Below are 14,233 nucleotides of genomic sequence, written 5' to 3'. Positions count from 1 at the left end.
AGAAAAATATATATATATCTTTCAAAATAAGTGAAGAAGTGTATCCAGGGATCTACAAGTCAGTCCTCCATTAGTTCTTGGGAGGACTATGAAGCAAACCTTCATGCAGGCCTTTTCAGGGCATGCGAAGAGAAAGGGAACAGCAACTGCATGGATTAACAAATGGCAAATACATCAATAGCCTGGACAATGGGACACAATGGGTCTTCAGGCAGACTCCTGCTGTTGACAAACTGGGAGAAGTGACTGATACACTGGATGACACTTGGTACCCAGATGAGCTGGAGTACTGGGCCAGCAGGAACTCCATGAAATGCAATGAAGTTGAATTGGAAGTCCTGCAAGAGGGGAGTACTAAGCTTTTGTGTGAGGTAGTGAGCCTGAGTTAATGCTGTGCCTTCATGGGAATGAAGGATACACATGTTCTGAGCTGTATTAGCAAAAGCATAGGCAGCAGGATGAGGAACATGGTTATTCCTATCTACTTAGAACTTGTGAGGCTACATCTAGAATACCATGTCCTGTTTTAGGCCCCCTTCAGTTGTAAGGAAAACATTTTACAATAAGGGTGGTTGAGCACTGACACAGGTTATCCATAGATGTGGCACCTCCATCCCCAGAGATGCTAAAAATACAGCTGTACAAGATGCTGAGCAACCTGATCTAACGTCAAAGCTAGCCCTGCTTTGAGCTGAAGGCTGGACTACAAGACCTGCAGATGTCCCTTCCAACCTGAATTTTTCCATAATTCTATGATTTATGATAGCTCTTAGCAAATCTCATGCCATTATGTTGTTGAAAAAAAATGGCCTATACTTTTATAAGGGGAATGTAGGAATACTTCCTATTAAAATTTTGGCAACTACATACATTAATATTTTAAATATATATTTTAACATTGTTGCTTTCATTATAGTCCCTACTTTCAGGAGAGAAAGAAATTATTAGTAAACATGAATTTTCTAAAATGATTTCATAAAAATGCTGGCAAAAATCTGTGGAAATATGCTGTAAAATAAGCACAAAAAGTATCAATTTCAGATCACAGGGAATGGAAAGATCTTCAGAATGTCAAAAATAGTGAAATAATTTAACTAGCTCTGTAATTTCTATAATGCAATAAACATATGCATTACCTGCTGGGTAGAAACCATGAAGACATTTTCCATTCGAATTAAGCGAATTCAATCCCATAATTTCCATTCTTTGGTGCTCATTTTCCTTAAATTATCTCCTGAAAGAGTTTCTTGGCAAAGATGCTCCCTGGAACAATTCACTTTAAATAAATGTTGCACACATTGCAGAAAAAGCAAATTTCACTTTCATAATTGCCCCACATTCTCACTACAAACTGCAGCATGGGAACAGTAACACTGCATATAACCTATATGCAAGTCTGGACATTTGAGTTTCCAGTAGTATTTTTGATTATTTTCTCACAAACAAGCTACAAACTTCCAGCTGGATAAACCTGGTGTTTTCTTCCCTGCTTATGCTTAACCACTCCTTCAGTACGCTGTTACCTCTGATGTTCCTATCACTAATTCACAAAACCAACCACATTGTGACAAAAAAGTGTCATTTTTATGGGAACACCTGTGAATCTAAATTCATACCTACCTGAGAAATGAAGAGAGTTCTGTAGTATTGGAAGTACCACAGTCTGCACCCTTTCTACCTGCATTACTTCATGGGCCTGTACAAGGCATTGTTAAGACCTTGAGAAACCTAATGTAACTTTGTACTGGGAGTAGTTGGACAGGAGGATCCTTGCAATCTGAATTACTCTGTATATCATTCCACCATATGATGACCCCTTGGGTTTTTCTCTAGAGAGCTCCAGACTTGAGGCTGAAGTAGTGTCCAAGACCATACTGAATGTTCACACAGCAAAGTTGGAGAATCTCGTCCTGAGATGAGATTTGACCTATATTGTCCTGAGAGTAGAGGCATATCCTCAAGACAGAGTGAATGAATGATGAACAGATTCACAACTTCCACCAAAATCATTGCTTATAAGGCTAGCCAATACTGTGTCACACTGATCTTTCGTATTCTCCTTGATCACCTGAATCTAAATCTTATCTCTCATAGTTTGTAGAAGACTTCTCTTTTTCATTCTATGTGCTAAAACATTTTTAGTTATGTGTATTAACAAACATGTTACTAACAGTGTAATATTATTGCTAAGTAAATCTTGAAGTAGATAATATAAGAAAAAAAATAAGAAAAATAATAAAAAACCTGGCAGTAAATTCATTTAATTCAAATGAAAACATAGCTATAGAAGATAACAGATTATATATCAAAATACACATATAATAAAATCTGGGTTAGATCTGTGCACATACAGGCAAACTGGTACTAATATTGTTAGGGTTCTTCTTCATTTTGAATATCAGGTGAAGAGTTTTTTGTTTGTTTGTTGTTTTTCCCCTAAAAGTATCTTATTTGTTCTATTCTCCATTTTCTCTCCCTAACTCTATTTATTTATTATGTTTTTCAGATACCAGAAAGCTTTAAAAAAATAATAATAATCTAAATGTTTTCTGGATTACCAACAAAGTAAGGAAATAAACTGTGTTTTAGAAACATTCTTTGCAATATCCAATAACTTTCCAAATTACTCAACTTTCTACTAATTTTAACAGGTTTTCATATCATGCGAAATGCTAAGAAAAAAAATTTTTTTTTTCAGGTAAAAGTTCATTAGACTCATAGAAATACTATTCTAAAGTATAAGTGCTGATCTTCATCTTGTTTTAATAAGTACAATGAAGTCAATATGGTTATGTTTCCTTTCTCCAACTGAGTGAGACTCTGACCTTCAATGTAACATTTACCTCATTTTCTTCATCCACTAATTACTCTAGCCTATAAAAATGATTTGTCTGGCAACATTCAGTCTTGACAAATCACTGCTGGTTGTTTGATCATAATTCTATCATCTTCTAGATGCTTGAAGGTGATTTTCCTTATCATATGTTGAGTTTTGGATTAAAATACTTAAAGAAAGTACTAATTACTAAGTTTTTTGGTTTTTTTTTGAGGATAACTGTTGTATTTCTGTTCTTTTGCCAGTCATTTCCCAGTACTCTCATCTTTTAAAGTGTAACTGCCCATAGTTTGGTAAGTCTTTTAGCTGCCTAAGACATAGTTCATATTTCCTGACTGTTTTGTCTTTACTCTTAAGTAACCATGTGACAGAAATATGCAAAATTAGTAATAAGATTTTATTTTTTTTTAGAGAAACATTATATAAAGGAGTTCATTAAATCTGCCTCTGAATGGTCACTCATATGTGCATATTCTCACTTCATAATGGAGTTTTTTCCATTTTCTCTTGCATTCATTAAAAGTCAAGGATAAGAATGTTATTTACATGATGTAGAAGAAAGCCAAAAAAGGCAAAAAGCCAAAAATAAGAGAGAAAAAGCTTCTATTCTTTTTAATCTCTGACATTTACACCATACACATACAAGTTCAACCATTGCCCTTTCCAGTTTACTTTCATTACACACCAATAACAAACATCTACTGAGAATAACAAATTCTGAGTAGTCTTGGCTAAGTTTCCTTGCCCTTTCTGTCCTGCATGTATATTCTACATGGGACCTTTGGCGTCCCATTGTAATTTGAAGTCACAATTAATGGAATAATCTTTGTTGAAGATATATTTGCTCTTCACAGTTTCCATTTTGAGGACAGCTACAATCTGCTGTACCTTAATTCTTTTCTACTCTTCACCACATGGCTGAGGTTGGAAGGGACTTCTGAAGACCACCTGGTCCACCCCCCTGCTCAAGAAGAGATATCCAGAGCTGGGTGCCCATGTATAGTGGCTTTTGAAGATTTCCAAGGAGAAGGCTCTACAACCTCTCACTGACACAATCTGTGCCAGTTTTCCATCACCCACACAACACAGAAGTTCTTTGTGACGTTCAGATGGAAATTCCTGTGTTCCAGTATGTGCCCATTGCCCCTGGCCACCACTGAAAAGAGCCTGGCTCCATCGTCTTTGCACCCTCCCTTCAGGTATTTATAGACATTGATGAGAATCCACTGGAGCCTCCTCTTCTCTAGGCTGAGCAGTTCCAGCTCCCTCAGCCTCTCCTCATACGAGAGGTGCTCCAGTCCCTTCATCATCTTCATGGCCCTTTGTTGGACTCTGTCCAGCATGTTTATGCCTCTCTCGTACTGGGGAGCCCAGAATTCAACCCAGAACTCCAGGTGTGGACTCACCAGTGCTGAGTAGAGGTGAAGGATCACCTTCCTTGACCTTCTGGCAATATTCCTCAGTGCAGACAAGGATACCATTAGTCTTTGCCACAAGAGCACGTTGTTGGCTCATGGTGAATTTGTTATCCACTGGAAACCTCACACCTTTTTCTGCAAAGTTACTTTGCATCTAGTTTGTCCCCAGCAGGTATTGGGGTTGCCATTCCTCAGGTGCAGGACTTTGCACTTCTTGTTGAACTTCATGAGATTCTTCTCAGCCCATTTCTCCATCCACTTCTCTCCACTCATTTTAAAGCTTCAGTCCTGTGTCTGTTAACGTCAGTGGGATTTTTTCTGTTCACATTAAAGAGGCAAGTTTTATATTTCTAAATTAATCAAAATTTTCAGAAATTAATTATCTATGCAGTCTTACAATGAGTAAATCTTCTCCTTGTTCTGATGAATCAGAATAGGTTTTGGTTGCTGTCTTTTCCATTATTCTCAAATAAGCACTGAGCAACACAGCCAACCCCACTGAAGTTGACAGAAATATTCCTCATTGACCTCCATCCATGGAAGATGGACCAGGACCATGGGTAGGTAGTACTGTAAATGGTTAGCCTGAACAACAAATATATAGATATATTTGTTACATTTTTTCTTAGGTGGATAAGAAGTGATTTTTCATTTCATGTAAGAGGATACTGAGATGAAGTTTTAAAGCAAAATTTTCCTCTACTGTCTGAGAAAAAAAAGAAATGTGGCTGCTGCTCTCATATGTTTACCAGATTTAAGTTACTCACCTCTCCAAAGTCCATTAAGAAATGATACATTTTTATTTATTATTTTGCCAGACAGCAAGAATGCAACCTTTCCTGTACTACTCCATCAATTACTTCATGGCTAGAGTGGAAAGGTTACTGCATTCAGAGGCCAAAGGGTGATTTACTCCACACAACTAGTACAGCTAACAGAATCCTTGGCTTATTTAGCAGAAAGACAGGTATCTGCTAACAGACAGGCAAAAATTTTTGAAAAACTGTCAGTGAAGAAATGACTCATGTTTTGGGCAGTCCCCAAAAATCATATTTAAATTGAAGGGCACTTCAATTTGAAGAATGTAGCTAGTGTAATTCAATGGCAGCAGTGACTTCAGTAGCAGTTTGGGAAGTATCAGGTTTCCTGATAGCTTTGGGAGATGTGGAAAGTAGATCTTTAGTGAATGCAGTGATACAATCTCAAATAGCTCAGACCATAATCTCAGATAGTTTCTGTGAACACCAGCAAATGTTTCTTTCAATAGACATGACCCTCATCCTGACCTTTCATGATATCTTAAATTCAACTGCTTCTCTCTTCCTCTAATAGCCAAAATCTTCCTCCATGAGTTTCCACTGGACAGATATCTTCAGGTACATTAAGGTAATCTCTTTAAAGTTTGCAGAAAATCACTACCAGTTATGATATACAAGAGTGGGCCATATGGAAGTCACTTGTAACTTCTTAATCCTGGGCTTCCTCATCCTGAATGCTTGCACCAGTGAAAACTGTTTTTCAGCGAAAAACACTCTCCTAGGAGATGCTCAGTGGAGGGAGTAAAATGTTTCCATTCTGACCTAGAACAAAGGACCATATAGCAAAGCTAAAGGTGTCAGAATGAGAAAACAGTTCAGTATATGTTTCTCACCACACAGGTAGATTTTGTTTAAGTAATTTCACAATCATAGCACAATTAATATTAAAAAAAAAAAAAAGAAGAAAAAGAAGTCTAAATAAGATTCATCTTCTGATATTAGTATTTAAGGGTTCTGCTGTTTAAAAAGCTATTTTGGGGGGATACAGACATCAGGTTAATATAGAGATTCCCTAACGTGGTACCAGTCTGATACTGTGTTTAACAGAACACCGCTATGCTAGCCTGCTGGTACACTGGATTACTGTCCATGTGCTGAAATAGCCTTAAATAATCAATTGAGGAAATATCAGGGCACTGCCATATATGCAGTGATATGAACATTATAGCCATCATCTTACCTCCCCCATGAATGTGTATTATTTCTTCAACTACTACAGCATTTTTCAGGAGGAGCCCATCAGGAACTACAGAAAAGGCTGTGCAGCCAAAAGCAAAAAGTTTGAGTGATACGACAAAACTTCTTTCACTGGCATTACTGACCCATGGAGCTGCACACATTCTCAAAAGATAATAAACACAAAGATGAAAGAAGAGATTACAAACTGCAATATTTTTCTTATTAGCACAGTAAGAAATCCACTGATGAGAACAGACCTTGAAAGCTTCATGAACAACGAGGAATGAAAAAGAGCATAAAGACAGTATTGGAAAAATATGGGAATGAAGTAACTTCAGGGCAAAGATCATCAACAGTGAAATCAAGGACAATTTTCACATAGATTTTTTTTCAAGATGGCAGCTGCTCTAAGGAGTTGATCCAAAGCCTACTGAATTCAATAGAAAGATTTAACTTCAGTGGACTTGGGATCATTTTAGCTTTTGGCTGAGAGAGTCACATTACTCCAAGTTAAAAGACAGAAGACTTGGCAAAGAATAACTGAAGCTACAGCACATTTAGGGTCAAAAGACCTTAAGTGCTGGACCAATTCATCCCTTGTGTGATTCCACCATACCCAGAGCATTTGCAGAGTCAGTTTTGTACTGACTGATGATGCCTGTTGTAATTTTCAATGACTTCAGCATGCAAGCCAGGGTAGAATTTGACCCAGTGGATGAGAATGTACTGTAAAGTTTAGTTCATTTGAATACAATAGTCTTATTGGTTTAAATAACTGCAGAAGTTTTTCTTAACACATTAAAAGGCTATATTTTATGACTATAACCTCACAGCTATGAAATATAGCTCTCCAATGATATAAATATGAGATATAACTTTCTTCCCAACAGCTGCTGGTGGGAATTTTCCTGTTTCTGAAATAAATATTATATGCATACATACCATACATGGAGGGGAAGAAAGAGCAATAGGAAATACAATGAACTGACTCAAGATGTGTTATTTATTTGCACACATTATTAATGATCTCATAGCTCAGAAGTGGTGGAGGGAACCTGAGCCACTTGCGAATTATGAAAGGTCATCAATAACTCATAGCAATATATGACACATCCATTCAGGTCATCCAGACTTACTCGATGCTTGGGTCTGTTTATCTAACACCAGTTTTAGTTTAGTCTGTACTGTGTGTTGATTTCATAGTACATCATGTAGCAATGAGACCTCTTGGCCACAGTCCCGTGTAAAATGACTGAGTTTGAAGTATAAGAGAACCTGAAGCAAATTTTCTGAGTATCGATTGAGCTGAACCGCACATATCTACTTCCAGTGACATGTGTGATCATTAAGTAACTTAGATATAAATATATCACATTGGGTGTGTGCACGTGCGCCTGCTAAAACACACGTTTCATAGAGCTGAAACTCAAAACTTTTCCTCTGTGCTCGTCTCTCCCCTTAAGAAACTGAAAGAGCAAGCATGCAAGAGATTACTTTGATAGTAATATCACATGACAGTCAAGTACTACAGAGATGAGCATAGCATAAGAATGAAATAAATTACGATCCAATTTTTCTAATGTCTTTAAAGAAATAAAAAGATATTTTGTTCTCAGTCACATATCTGAAACCAAACAATTACTTATAGCCCATATATACAAAAGGGTATAATTTACCTCCACTATTCTTAAAAATAGTATAGGCTATATTTATACATGTTTTAATTACAGCTGCTTTGATATAGCTCACAGGTTATAAACCATACTTGAAAACAGGATTCTGAAAAATATGAGTTCAAATGGGTTTTATCCAAGGAATCGTAATAAACTGGTTAAAAAATATTAAACTCCTCTGCTAGTTCCTCTAATCCTGTTGGTAATACTCACTATATCAAACTGGCCAACCGTGCCCATTATTGACTGCCAGAAGTTCATGGCAATACTCTGGGGCAGAGCTCACTTCTTCCAGCCCCAAATACCCATATGCTTATTACTTCTTGAGCTAATGGAAACTCAGTGTGCGAAATCTGTGGCACGTGGCACACCATAGGGAGCTGTGATGAACACACATTTTAGGCAGTGCTGCATACTTATAAGGTGCCTAGTGCTAGCACTGTCATCACTACTCACACGTGCAAATTCTCAGTACAGATCAGCATCCAACAGCTATATGGCAAGACAGGATGCATTTTAGTGACCTACAGATGTGCTTTTTGGGATGGCTGCAAACACTTAGGTCTTTGGACAAGCTCCCCACCTGGCTCTGTATCAGCCCAAACGCTGCATACACTGTTTTGTAGTGTTTTTACATTAACTTGTCATGGGAAAAAAAAAATCAAAAAAATATCCAGAACAAAATCCTCTGAGTACTTCTCACATCCCATGTGCTGTTTGAGGCAGACAGAGACCAAAGTCATTTATCTACACAGTTGTTCTGCCTTCTGACAAAAAAGACCAAGCCAAAGGGTCTTTGATATCAAAGAATAACTAATTCCATGCATGCAATTCTTGGTCTTTCCAAGGGCTTTAATCAAACTCTCATGGTAAGTCATTAGAACATTTTGTTTACAAATCCAACCATGACACAAACGTTGCTTTCATCTGGGCAGGAGAGCAGCAGTCAGGCAAGCAACAATATAAAGCAAACCTTTCTAAAGGCTGCTGGGCACTACTACATCACAGGAGAAAGTGAGTGTTACCTGTTTACTGCCAGAAGAGAAATTGGTCTTTCAGGAAGAAAACACAGTACTAACTTTTTTTTGCTGGCAAAACCTTCCCTCACCTTAATAGCAAATGTGCCTATCTAGAAAGCGTATCATGACACCCTGCAATTAATTTTAGTGTTTTCTCCCTCACCTGGTTGTCTTTCCATTTAGATAGTTTCTTGCCTTTTTTTTTTTCCTTCATTCCCCTCAAAATTGCCTTAAAACTGTTGAGTCTTCAGGTTATCATAAGACTTTTTTTTTTTTTTCCCAAACAGGACAGATAATTTTCTCTAAGCAAAAATAAATAATTGGTTTTTACATAAGGACTTTGTAACCTCCCATTGAGTAGGTTCTCTGTTGTGAAGTCTTAAGGAGACTCCTGGATCTATGGTCAGCTAAAATGTCATTGAGAATCCTCCACTAAAGCCATATGCATCAGACCACCAGTATAACAGGGTGGCAGCACGGAGGACCTCTGCACAGCAATGTAGGGTTTTTGCTAAGTCAGATGCTGGCACTGTTCATCCAGAAGCAGAGGAACTACCTGACACGTATCTGATGCACAGACTTTGTTAAATACGGTAAAAGGTGTGAGCCATAGGTATTCCTTTGTAGAAGACAGATGTTTCCAGCCAGTAACATCCTTCCTAAAAGGTAAAAATTGATAAGTGATTAGAAAACAGCCACAAGAATAATCTAATTGATTGAAAATAAAAACCATTGGGTATAAGTAAACAGAAACTATCAGAAACTGAGATGAGTGGCAAAACAAAGCTCCCATCACAAATAAAAAAGCTCAGAGAAGTGCAATTTTGCAATTTCTCCACTCCACTGATTTGAACAGAACCACCAGGTTTAAAGCCTGTAGGGGGCTGCTAGGATGGCTGAAGTACTACCAGAATATATTTCCATATCAGATTTGTGTTTCAGAAGATGTTAAATGCAGGGTAAAAAGAAAGCACACAAACACACTCTTTCAATAGGATGCCCACTCTATCCTAAGCTTTAAAGCCAGCTCCAAAAACTAGACTATATTCAAGCTGCCTCTTACCCTGTGAGAGGATGATCCTCTGGGACCAAGGGGAGATCATTTACAGAGCTCTAGAGAAGTTCACATTTCAGCTACCAGCATTGCTTCTGGCCTGGGGATAAACAGAGACCAGCAGTCCACAGAGCTTCCCACAAGCCTCCAACTCTTTGGAGCCAGCTGTAAAAACCGTAAGTCAAAAAAAAAAAAAAAAAAGCAGAAAAAAGCAGGCAAAGAGCCTGTTGTTTTTTGTTTTGCTTTGTTTTACAGCTAGTACTTCTTCCAGTTATTACATGAGCACACTGAAGTCTGATCAGATCTTAGGAACCTGTTTCTGACGTCACCACATTAAATATATTGCTCCATTTCTGTCAATTAATATCAAATCACTGCTGATTTATGTTACTATTAGATCAGAATTAGGCCATTGAACTGTTTAATATGACTGTGGAAGTCAGGTGCTCTGAGTGCAGTGTTGATGGGTCCTATGCACATACTTGAGTACAACAAAACAGAATACACCAGAGCCTGACTAACATGATCCTGGCATGAGACCAGGATCTAAGCCTTGTTTTTCTCATCCATACATCATCACCACATTTTTCAAGTGCCACTGTCATTAAGTTAAGATACAAAGCAATCCATCATTTAAACCCATTATGTAAACATTTTTGGGTCAAAAAGATGACCTTCCATATAACTATATGTGAAAAGAACGTTTTCCCAATGTGGCAAAAAGAACTAAGCAGATGAATACAGACACTACCAACAAGCATCTCTACAAACTTCACCACTAATTAATTCTGATTTCCAATGAATTTTTGCTTCATGGTTGATTGAATCTTCAAACAAATCACAACAATGAACTCATTCTCACGTCACCTACGGCCCCACCAAAATAACATCAGCTTCCTCATCTCTTCTCACTGCAGGACTTCTTAGTCCTCTACTGCAACATTCTAATGCCCTTCCTATCATCTCTTCTCCTACCCATATCTTTCAACCACTTTGTCTAGCTTGCTGGTGGGCCAAGAGACATCAAGATCTTTGTAGTGGCCAGAGCTACATGAACATAGTTTGACTGGCCAGGACAAGTTTTAATTTCTCAACTAACTGGTCAAGAGTCACCTTTCCACAGCCCATTCCACCATAGCATTGCAACGATCTTGTGACAAATTCTGTCTCTCATCTCTTTCAGAATGACAAAACATGGCATAGTGGAGGCCAAATAAATGGGGAACCATGTGCTTTCACTATACTTCTCACAAACTTTTTGAAGAAACTTTGTATGTTGGAGTCTTCCACTTCTCTTTTAAAGCTTGATGAAATCAGCTAATGAATTGAAGAGTTCACAGCAAGGAAAAGGACTGACACACCCAAAATGCAACTGCATAACATCATCTCTTTACTCTGAGAACTAGTGTAAATATCACACAAACAGACACAGTTTTATAATAAAGATTATAGACTGCTTACAGTTTCAAACACTGTTAGATATGTGATTTTCTTGGAAGCATTCAAAACAGTAAGTTAATGCATCATTCAAGCTGATAAGGAAAACCTGGGAGTTGCAGAGATAGTTAACATTGCCCCCCTCCACTACATTATTTTGGCCAGCTGAACGAGACTTTCTTTAGCTGCTCTTTATTTGTCATATCTAAAAATAAAAATGATGAGAGCCAGCAAATACCTAGGGTCTCCTTGAAGCCTCATGCGGGGTTTAGAGGAACAAAAATGTACATTCAGCACACAGACTCAAGATCTTCTGTTAACAATAAAGTTCCAATACTTTCACAAGCCCTGATGTCAATAATTACCTTTCAGCTTCAGAAAGGCCATTCTGTGCTCAGGCTTTTGCTGCTGTCGTGAACAATTTCTTGTTCCCTGTTCAAGCCATGGGCATTGCAACTGTTCCCAACCACACTGAATTCTAGTCAGTATTTTTGACATCTAATGTTTTTCTTCACTTAATTTATTTAGGCATTTGTAACAGATGAGGGAATGACAACAGCTGATAAAGACAACAGCAGAAAGGAACTCCAGCTGAACAAGTTAATTCACGATCCCACTTAAAAATCAGGCTGTTCTGATTATCACCTTCCTCTCCTTTGATTTCAGCATGATTTTTGGTAACCAAGCTTCTCACAAACTCCTAGACTCAGCAAATAATATTTTAAAATTAAACCACTTGAAAATGGAAGTAAATGCTTTTAAACATAGTCTATTGCCTCTCTCCTCAAGACAGCTGCTAATAAAATGTGGATGGTGTGGAAAAAAAGAGGAGAATGAAACAACAAATTGTTTTTCTTGTGTAAATCAGTAAGATTAGATAGAATGGCTAGGTATAATTGAAAAACAAGCACTCCAAAGATATATGGCATTTGTTCCTGCTCATGGTATTTCATGATAGTGAATGTTTGGAAATAGCCACCAATTCTTTTCAACCCAGCAGGCACAGAGGCTGTTAGTCAACATGCCAGGATGCTTTATTACCATGGGGAGTTTGGGCCAGTCCATCTGTACCACTACTTGAAGATGGAGAGTTGTCCTCTGGTAGTTAGTACATTTTCACCTCAGTCAAATTAAAGAGATCCAGTGCATTCATTCTCATTAAAAAAGAAATGTGGCACTTCACAATTTCTCCAGTTCAGGGCTGTAAAAGAACTTCAAACATCAGAATAATTTTCTAAAAGTAATGAGTTTCCTCATTCTAGTGGGTGCTACAGCCCTGGTAATAAAGCATCTTTGCTAAGAACTGCTGTCTGCAGACTGATTCATTCTGGTGGCACGAGGGAGAGATTCAGACTGGGAGCGCTCTGCAGGGAATCTGTGACAGTCTTTCATCAGCTGCATATTCTTGACTTATAGAAACAAAAACAAAGGCATATTGTGAAGATCATGGAGCCTTATTGCTGGGCTACAGTGTTTTAGCTGAAGATTTCATACTCCCATACAACAGCATGCTTGAGAAAAGGGTGCCGTATAAACTTAAAATCAAGTGTGAGATTTCTGTCTCCATCGCTGTCTGTACAAATCAAGGAAATCTCAATTATTCTCCCCTGAGGCATGTTGGGGATTGTGCTTTTCTCTTAACAGACCCACTCTACTCCTTTGAAGTGGCAAGCGGAGACAGTGGCTTGCCTCTCTAGTGTAATATACATAATGAATGTGTGCACATACAACTGCCTCCTTTCTTGGCGTATCTGCAAGAAGCTTGTGCCAGATTCTGCTCCAGACCGTACCATTGTAAATCTCGAGTGATTTAAACAAGAATCATTATCTTCTTTCAGCTGGGAAGAGTAAGTGGCCAACAGGCTCCTACAGCAGTCTGGCCTAAGCAAAGTGTCTAAGACTTTTGTCTGAAGACACCAAAGAGAAACATCTTCAGAAGGCAATCCAAGGACACCTAGCTCCTTGCCTTACTGCTAGGCTCTCCCAAGTAGTTTCAACCCATGGAGAGGCAGGAACCTGGGTTATGGCCACCTTCCCTTTCCATCACACCCTCTGACACTGCTGGGCCTCCTGGGGGAAGTTTTCCTGCTCCTTGGAGTGTGGGAACCACAGGCATTTCTGGCACTCGGATGCAGTGCTTTCAATATACTCTCCCCTCTGCCCACACCCACATTCAGCATAAAAGACAGTGTTTTCCATCAACACTTATCAAAGTGCCAGTGCTCTGAGAAGAAAAATTAGTGGGGGAGGGGTTACTCAGCTGAAGAAAATGCAACCACTGCCGTCAGCCCATTGAAAACTCTTCTAAAAGCTTTTTTTCTTCCATATTCCCTACCAGAGTGCCAAACAAACAGTAATTAAAATATATATTATGCTCAGAGCCACAGATTATTCTTCCCACTGGATTTCTTGAGTGGTTCTCCTGTCTTCTTGCATCAGTGTTTCAGGCTGTGAGCTCTCTGAGACATGACTTTCATTATCTCTGGGTCATTAGCAGCTCATAACTCAACGTCAGATAATACCGATAAGGAGAGACAAAGGGCAGACCCTTTTCAATTTGTGGAGCCAAATGTATTGCACTGCATTGTGTAAAGTCAAAATTGTATGCATTAGTTACCAAGCAGTGACAATGTTGGACAGTTGGCTGGTTGAGAGAAGTAGATGTCACGGCATGTTGCATTCAACAGCAGGATTCACACAGCAGCTTAAAGGCACTCATTGAAGGCGAGCCAGAGTCAACGATGTGTCTGCACAGGTCTTGGTCACCAGAACAGAATCCAAGACCCAGATCTGTTCCTT

At 38.5% G+C, this 14,233-nt stretch overlaps 1 long non-coding RNA gene across 2 annotated transcripts; it reads right to left on the bottom strand.

Moving 5' to 3' along the window:
* Positions 1 to 5,905: 5,905 nt before the first annotated feature.
* LOC308184663 lies at positions 5,906 to 13,682 on the bottom strand. 2 transcript variants are annotated; one of them, XR_013942772.1, is made up of 3 exons: positions 11,800 to 13,682; positions 10,007 to 10,162; positions 5,906 to 9,602 (listed from the first exon to the last, which is right to left on the bottom strand). It is a non-coding gene; the product is annotated as an uncharacterized lncRNA (long non-coding RNA). The 2 variants fall into 2 exon arrangements; XR_013942773.1 differs by having other exon boundaries at positions 10,007 to 10,097; positions 11,800 to 13,679.
* Positions 13,683 to 14,233: the final 551 nt, after the last annotated feature.

The sequence above is a fragment of the Anser brachyrhynchus genome (assembly GCF_964034855.1).
Source record: "Anser brachyrhynchus genome assembly, chromosome: 1".
Taxonomy (NCBI): domain Eukaryota; kingdom Metazoa; phylum Chordata; class Aves; order Anseriformes; family Anatidae; genus Anser; species Anser brachyrhynchus.
This window is presented reverse-complemented; position numbering and strand designations above follow the sequence as displayed.